Here is a 9,233-nt window from a genome sequence, read left to right as displayed (position 1 = left end):
TTTTTTCCTTTGGCTTTGATCCCAGTAGTCAGACGGGAAGGAAGTGGTGCACTTCCCTTTCAGTAAAACTTAATCAGTACATCAAGTGATCCATTGGACCAGGACAGTTTACTCCTCAAATATTCACAGCAGGAACAGTGGCCCTATTATGAGGATCAAATGTGGCACTATCTAGCAATGCTTTATGTGACTACAACAGCGCAGCAAAAGTCATCCCAGCTCTCTAGCACACTCCTGCCTGTCCCTCCCCTCAGGGTTTCTCAGCAATTCTGAAGAGCCACAACTAAATTCATACGAAAAAGAACTAAAACAACACCCCCCCAAACTGCATTATGAGACAGAGAAGACTTAAATAACATACTAGCAAGGTTGGAAGCAAAATTTTTTGTTCAACCCATTTGCATAATGACTCTTCACTTTTTGACACTTTTTTTTGCACTAGTTATTTAATGTAGTCATTATACTTGGTTATGGCAGTTTAAATTGGGATGCTGCCAAAAAGACACCATTTAGCAGGGTCTGTGGGGCTGGATATTTAAACAGAGCATTGTACTTTAATGAATTTCCCATGCTTTGCCTGGAGAAGAGCTTATATGGATTTTCTCAAAATGTTCTCAAGGATCTGGGGTTGACTGGGGTATGGGAAACCACCAAACTTTAATACCTTTACCCAACATGAGATTTTACAAAGTAAATAGCAGAGATATATTCTAATAAAAAAGGAGAGATTAATTCACAGAGAAAAGACACGAGTACATTGTGTTTATTCCCTGTACTATACCGACAATTTTTCAGGCGGCTTACCAAATCTTTCCAATCAATATCCCAATTGATGTTTCAATGTATATTAAACAGATATAAGGGATTAGAAGAAGAAAGTATAAAGGCATATGCACACTGGACATGGACATGTTTAGAAAGATCAAATTCAACAAGGGGAAGACCCCAAGATTTGAACTGGGTTAGTCAGGAGACAGAAGCCCACAGCAGGACAAAAATGCAGCAATAATTCTTTGCCATCATGGCAAGCTCTGTGGCAAGAGCAGACCTGCTGGAGGTGGCTCTGGGCTGGTCAGGCACCACCAAGGGTGCTTGGTGTGAAATCAGGCCCTTCACTGCAAGAACAGATTTTGTGCTCTCAAGTGCAAGGATAAACCCAGCAAGGAAAAGTCGGCCTTGCCACAGGAACGTGATGCATCAGAGAAAACTTTTCTGAGAGAAAAGTGTCTTAGCTCCCAAGAGAGCGTTCAGCTGAAGTTATTTTAGTTGAAGGGGAAAAGGGAGGGGAATTTAAGTTTTCTTCTATTAATTAACTAATAATTAACTAATTATTAAAAGAAAATGTTGAAAGGTGACAGGAAACATGAATTTCAAAATTCCTAGAGCAGAGCAAAATATTAAAGAGTAAAGTACTGTAAACAATCTAACCTTTACTTTTCTTTATTTGGTTGGGAAATTGTCCTTTCTTAAGGAGTTGACTCTAATTAGAATTCACTTTCATATTTCAAAGTTCAGAATTCTAAATTTTCCTTCCTAGATCATTTTACTTTTTTACTCAGAGAAATTAATACCACTTTCTCTTCCCAGTCCATCTAAGTCCATCTAAGTACTCCATTTAAGTAATATCCTGTCTCCTGTCTCCATTTTCACAGAAGAACCTTTGGGCCCAGAAAGTTTTGGCTTCAGGCAAGCAGTCATTAGAGTGGCAGCTTCAAGCTGCAAGGCTGATGAGCCTACCTTGTGTGGCCTGCAGCAGTGGTACTTCCTTTCTACCCATTCAGATAACCTTTTTCTTTTCGCAAAACATTTTGCTCCTTACCAGTAGCTCAGCTGAAGTCTCCGTTCCTCCAATTTCACTTTAACCACATAATTCTTCTAAATTATTTTTATGAACTCCTAGGAAGAATTACCAAAAAAAAAAAAAAAAAAAAAGCTATGGGCAATGACAGACAATATAGTCTCTTCCCTAGCCAACCCAAGGGTCATACATGTGTCACTTCCTTTCATTCCATGTGTTCATCATAAGAAAGGCCTGTCACATTGGAATAATTATTCTTGCCACTTTCTTCTTTGTGTGGAAGAACTCCAATGTGACACAGATTTTTGCAGTATGTTAGGCCTAAGGCAAAAGACACATGAACAACATATTTTCTCTGACCTGCCCAAAAGAGTGAGCATTTTCAAATCCTTAGTGCCATACATTTGTCTCTGAAGAACGCAGCCTTGCCTGCAACCTTGGCAGCTCAGCAACAGAAAATCACTTTAAATAAATATCTAATATACTGTAGAATAAATATAATTAATTAGTCATTGCTCCTTACCATAATGTAGCAGCATTCCTGAAAGCCAGGCTCTATTAGCATTTTGAAGAGGTATTGAGACAAGGATGGGTGTCCTGGGGATTACTGCAGTAGGAAGCAAAGATGAGACAGTGGTACATTATGAAGTGCAATCAGGATGCTACCACAGCCTCTGCATACACCCCTACACATTCCTGTAGTTTTGTTTGTAACTTGACAAAGAATTACCTAATAAATTAGCTAAACATTTGGCTCTTTTCCTCTGTTTGCTTGTAAAGATGCACATTTGTAAATGAACTTGTGGGTTCAGTGAGTCTGTAAGTGAATAGCTCCTTTGGATACTCATTTTACACTTAAACCAAAAATGCAAAGAAGCAAAACTAAAAATGTAATACATATTCAATGGTGCTCTCGAGCAATGATCAGTACCAAATCCTGCACTTCAAGAATTATGTCATGAACTGGCATTTACAGTTTTATTATTAATTTAAAAACCTTTCATTATTCTTACTTGTTCTCTTCATCTTATCAGTTTCACTGTTTTCACTTCTGCCCATGGGTGTAAGTGAGTATGAGTAGGGGATATCCATAGCTTGGCTCTTAACTGGCAGAAAAACTCACATAGCTCCAAAGCTCCATAAACAGGTACAAATACAAACATGTCATCTGTCATCATACCATGAAGATCTGCAGAGTGAAAACTAACACACAGAAATGCTTAAAATCGGGAAGTATTGCATATAATACCCAGCAATACCTGCAAATCTAAACCATATTTTGCTTTTTATGAGCCAAATGATAATTTATGCATATGGTCTACAGAGAAGTCCTGTAAATATAGCAACTGTTAACTCTGAGAGTTACAGTAGAAAAAAAGGTTTGATTTCCACCACAATATTTCTTATTCTTGTTTTCTTGGCATTGTTGGATATGCCCCTGGCCTAGCCATACCTACTACCACATACATTTCAATTAAAGACTCTGCCTGTAAGCTCAGAGGTGTTTCAGTTCAAATGCTGTGCCTTGCTCAGATGAGATCATGATACACCTAGGTGTATCATGAATAACACACCTAAGTGAACTTATACCATATTCAAGGCATACTGGTTCTCTATTTTATTATAACCCAGAGATGTAATAATTATATATAAAATGATCTTTGCATAACAGTAGAAGCATTTACATATATGGCAAATGCCAGCATTTGTTAATACAGAAATTTAAACTATCATATATCATAACAACCCCAGTTAAGACAGTAGTCAAGTGAGATATGGTAGACACACATTTTTACAGAACTCACAGAAGTACAGAGTGATTGAGGTTTGAAGGGACATCTGGATATCATCTGGTTCAAACCCCCTGCTCAAACACCTACAGCAGGTTGTCCAGGAGTCTGTCCAGATAGTTTTTTTAATATCTCCAAGGATGGAAGCTCTACAACATCTCTGGGCAACCTTTGTCAGTGCTTAGTCACCCTCACAGTAAAAGAGTTTCCTGCTGTTCTGATGACACCGCTTGTCATTTCCTGTTTTTTCCTGTCACTGGGTACCACTGAAAGAGCCTGGCTCTGTCCTCTTTGCACCCTCCCGTAAGATTTTTATCCACATTTGATGAGATCCCACCCAAGCCTTGTCTTTTCTAGACTAAACAGTCCCAGCTCTCTCAATCATTCTTCAAAACAGAGATGCTCCAAACCCTTAATCATCTTCTTGGCCATTTCTTAGACTCTCTCTCCATTATGTTCATAACTTGTACTGAGGAGCCTGAACTGGACACAGTACTCCAGGTGTGACTACAGCAGTGCAGAGAGGAAGGAACACCTCCCTTTACTTGCTGGCAACACTTCTCCTAATGTAGCTCAGGGTTACCTTTGGCCTTTGTTGCAGCAAGGAGACACATTGATGGCTCATGTTCAACTTGCTTTCCACTAGGACCTCCCAGTCCTTTTCTGAAAAGTTGCAGTGTGTGCTGGGTAGCCCTCAGTATTCATGGGTGCATGCGGTTGTTCCTCCTGCAGTGCAGGATTTGACACTTCTCCTTGTTGAACTTCATGAAGTTCCTGTCAGCCCATTTCTCCAGCCTGTCAAGTTCCCTGTGGAGTGCAGCTCAACCCTCTGCTGTACCAACCACTCCTCCTCATTTTACGTTATCTGCAACTGCTCTGTTTTGTCCTTCATAAGATGATTTCAATGTGGTTATAAAATATCACCATAAAATACACAGACTTTGTTTTGAAAGTATATCCCCACAGCACTTGTCTGCTGACTACGATCCACAGAACAACAGTAAATCCACTGCAGTTGCTTAGCAGATACCTTAAAGCATGTGCAATGTCATGACTGCTGGTCTGTGGGAAAAGTACTGAGTTAACAGTGTTATACTGGTCCAAAGAAGTGGAGAATTTCTCCTGTGGAAGTGTTGTGTTCCTCCTAGACAAGCAGAGTAGTGAAGAAAAAAGGGAGCAAAGTTCTACCTGCATTCCTCTTCCAAAAAGATTGCTGTAAATCTCTCTCCAGGCATTCAGGATGGGATACTAGTGTCTCTTTGGTGGTATTTGTAACAGAAAAATTGTCTCTCTCTTTCTGTCTGTCATTTGGGCATTAATTAGTAAGAGATATTTCCAAAGGAATAGAGCTGTCCACTGATGCCTTGATAGTCAGTGCAACCATTACATTATTGTCACCGTAGCATTGAAATTCTATCCATTGATATGTTCCTTACAGGAACATCAAGAACAGATTTACTTTGCCATGTTTGAAAAGGCTGACATTTCCACAGACCAGCACTTCTCATTTGCAAATTTGAGACTGACTTCAAAAGGTCTATACATATCTCAGAGCTCCCACAGCACAGCAGAGGTGACAGTAACCAGCTAAGTCTTGGCTAATAGGCAGACACTGCTTTATAGCAGGACACTACAGTGGGTTTATGTGGCTGGGTTTTGGTAGCAGGGGAGGCTACAGGGGTGGTTTCTGTTAGCAGCTGCTAGAAGCTTCCCCTGTCCCGTGGAGCCAATGCCAGCCGGCTCCAGGATGGGCTTCCTGCCAATGGCCAAGGCTGACCCAATCAGGAGTGATAGTAACGCCTCCGTGACAACATATTTAGGAATAGAAGGTTGTGGCACGGAAAGAATTCTAGCCAGGGAAGAGCAGAGTGAGGACATGGGAACAACAAGGCAGACACCAAGGTCAGTGCAGGAGGAGGGGCAGGAGGTGCTCCAGGCCCCTGCAGCCCGTGGTGCAGCCCATGGTGGGGCAGCTGTGCCCCTGCAGCCCCTGGGGGACCATCGGGGTGCAGAGACCCCCCTGCAGCCCATGGAGGGGCCCGTGCTAGAGCAGGTGGATGCATGAAGGAGGCTGTGACCCTGTGGGAGGCCCAAGATGGAGCAGGGTCCCACCTGAGACCTACAGCCCATGGAGAGGGAAGCCCACGCTGCAGCAGGTTTTTCCTGGGTAGGACTCGTGGCCCTGTGGGGGACCCACGCTGGTACAACTCATTTGTGAGGGACTGAACCCCATGGAGGAGTGACCCATGGGACAGCAGTTTGGGAAGAACTGCTGCCCAAGGCATTGACTAGCACTGGAGAGGTCCATCAAGGACTGTCTCCCAAGGGAGGGACCCCACAGGAGCAGGGGAAGGACTCCTATCCCCGAGCAGTGACAGAAACAACAACTGACCATAACCTCTATTTCCTGTCCCCCTGCACCACTCTGAGGAGGAGGGACAACGTGGAAGGAAGGAAGGGTGAGGGGAAGGAGTTTTTAAGATTATTTTATTTCTCACTCTTTGGTTCTCATCCTGTTAGTAATAAATTTAAGTACTGTTCGCACTTTGAGTCTGTTTTGCCCATGAGGTTAATCAGTAACTGACCTCTCTCAGCTGTTATCTCTACTCATAAACCCTTAGCTGTTTGGTTTCTTTCTCTCCTCTCTAGTTCCAGAGGGAGAGTGAGAGAGTGGCTTTAGTGGGTACCTGGCATCCGGCTAGGGTCAACCCAATACAAATACCCTCCAGGTACTGGAAAGCAACGAAGAGAGATTGCAAAATTACCAGAGAGACAGATAACTTTCAGGCTGCTCCATTTCTGCAGTAGGAATCTTTGTGGATCCACTAATTTGCAAGAAAAGTAGATCTTTTCATCCAACTTTTGTTACTTTTCAAAATATACTTATTCATTATCTATTCCTTATTTCATGCTGTATCAACCTACTAAAATTCTTTTCACCCCACTTAGATGACTAATTACAGATGTAGGGACTAGATGGCACCAAACACTTTTGAAAGTGACACCTTATATTTTTATGGATCTGTAAATATATTAGAGATGCTGTCACTGTGATAGATACAAATTATTAAAAAAAAAAAAAAACAAACAAACAAACAACAGGGTTCTAGACAGATTATTGTCACATGGTTGTTTTGTGAAAAGCAGATATTGAATTCCTTCCTCAGATCTGAGAAGGAAGCACTGAGGCTCAATCTAAGTCCAGGCTAGGAGCAAGGGCTCTGAGCACTTGGCACCCCCAACATCAGTATCAGTGCTGTGACTGCTGTAGTCACCCAGCAGTACAAATTTGCTCTGACTCAGACGTGGGCACATGATTGCAGTTCTCTTGTGTTAGTCAGACACTAAAGAGCTGTATTCTTGTTTGCTGGCTGTGTCAAGGGAGGAGGCAGGGGCAAAATGCACTGAGCTGACTCAACAAAGATTTATGAACAAGGACCCACCAGCAGCTCAGCCTGTGCCATCTATAGCAATGGCATTCTGGAGTGGACTTCAGAAACCCCCAGCCCAGCTGCAAGCTGTTGGTATATCAATAGCACCACTGGCTTAATTCACTACTGAGTTTTGAGAGATAGGTTGTTAGCACCTCCAGAGCAGAAAGCAATGCCAAAAGGAGAGAGGATGGGTCATCGGCCTTATGGAAGAGCAGGAGGACCAAGCATCTATAAGCTACCAAAAATAGAGGGATCTGCCAAGAGTGGTTACAAGTAAAATAAGCATTTTTATTTGTAACTCAGAATCATAGCATTGATATTATGATTCCCATGCTCCTTTCATGCCTCTCTGAGAGCTGTATCTGGTGCTGAAAATATGATTGTTCAACTGCAACTGGAGAGCTCAAAGTCGCAGTCCTCATAATCAGAAATCCTTTCCATGCAATGATTTAGTACAGCCATACCGTCTCTTCCAGATGCACTATTTTCCCCTAAGTGTGTCAGGATTAAGCCTCTGTCCTCTTGTTGCCACCACTGGACCACAATGACATCTGGCTGAAGCCCTGAGCTTTCAAAGATTGACATAGATTGTGTAGTCAATATGATAAAGGCTTTCAGTGTTCCGTCCACCCTTAAGCTACCTCCTGTTGTCACAGTGAAACAGACTCTTTGCTCATGTCAAAAACACCAATTTCAAGAGAAAGATGTGAACATATACTGGTGGAGAAGTCTGGGACTGGCCTCTCTTTCTCATTCCTCCTCCACCACAGCACTACTGAGATGTTTATTACTTTAATTTTCACCTGCTGACCTATAATAGTATAAATTTGGACTAAGCTGAATTTTACAGTTCAACAAATATAGAATGTTTTTTAAAGTCACACTTGGCCAGATGCAATGTCTGGAAAACATCAGTCCAAAATTTATCATAACTGAAATAAAATGAAAGCCTAATTTAGCCAGATTCAGCATTATTCAATGCAGGGGAAAGTACTGCTACCAAAGCCTCAATCTACTGGCCTTTTATGAATTTCCCTCTGCTGAAGACTATAAATTCTTGATCAGATGTTCTTTCCTGAGCTGTAAAATAGATTGAGTCAAGTTCAATCTGGCTAAGCAAAAGCAACAGTTACTGAAATCAGAGAGATTTAGAGAAACAGGGTTCTACAAATCAGCTGTCCTAGCACTCACAACTTGTCATATAAGAGCTGATAAAATCTTCAATACAAACGGTTATTTGGAAGATTAAATCTGAACCCTGTGGACACGGATCCTTCAAAAGCACGAAATTACTTGGAAAACTGAGGGGACACATTTTTCGTAGGTACTTAGGTAGTCACTTGTCTACCTCATTACACAGCTAAATACCTTTGAAAATGTAATCTTCAGTCAAGCTCTCAAAGGAGATGGCCAGGAGGTTTACAAAGTGCCTAGCTGTTTAGTTCACAGTAAAGTGGATGAGAGTTAAGGGTCTCATATAAAACCATGTCAATCTGCCTAACTAAGAAACACAGCCCCTAAGATCATGTGCCTTGTCAAAATCAGTAAGGACCTCTTGTAAGCTCTCAAAGCTACTCTTTGGCTTTCTGTGAGGTAGTCCCCAGGCAGCCAGCAGGAGTGCCTGATCACTGGGAACGAGGAGGGGAGACATGCCAAGCCTGAACCAGCCTCCAGACACAGCTGGGCTGTCAGAACAGAGGTCTGGCAACAGCAGGGAACAGACAGTCCATAAAAAACCTGACATTAAAATAGGCCAGTCCAGACCTTCAGAGAGACACTTCAGTCTTATCGGCACTGTTTAAAGAAAGCTGGGGGTTTGCTTAGACCATTTGAGAAGGTGTTTTTCTTTAAATAGCAACTTCGGATGAGAGCTGCCGCTTCCAATTTAATCATCCTTCTTTAATACAGCCTCGTGCTTTGCAGCTGGATAATTAACCTTGATATTCATTCGGACTTCAAAACACACAATTCCCATTGCTGTCAATTAGCTGACAATGTTGAGTATATGTTGATAGAAGATTTTTGTGTGACCCTGGCAATATGGCATTTGGGAAATTTCAGTCCTGCACAGCTAACTCTAACAATTTTAGAATGGGGAGTGACATTCACAGAATCTCAGAATGGTTAAGGTTGGAAGGGACCACTGGAGGTCAACTAGTCCAGCCTTCCCACTCAAGGAGGGTCTCCTGGAGCACTTTATTCAGGATTGTA

The sequence above is a fragment of the Empidonax traillii genome, unplaced genomic scaffold, assembly GCF_003031625.1.
Source record: "Empidonax traillii isolate 1590-97213 ecotype Southwest subspecies unplaced genomic scaffold, ASM303162v1 scaffold398:size1781980, whole genome shotgun sequence".
NCBI lineage: Eukaryota > Metazoa > Chordata > Aves > Passeriformes > Tyrannidae > Empidonax > Empidonax traillii.
The sequence above is the reverse complement of the archived record's forward strand: the minus strand, read 5'-3'. Positions refer to the sequence as shown.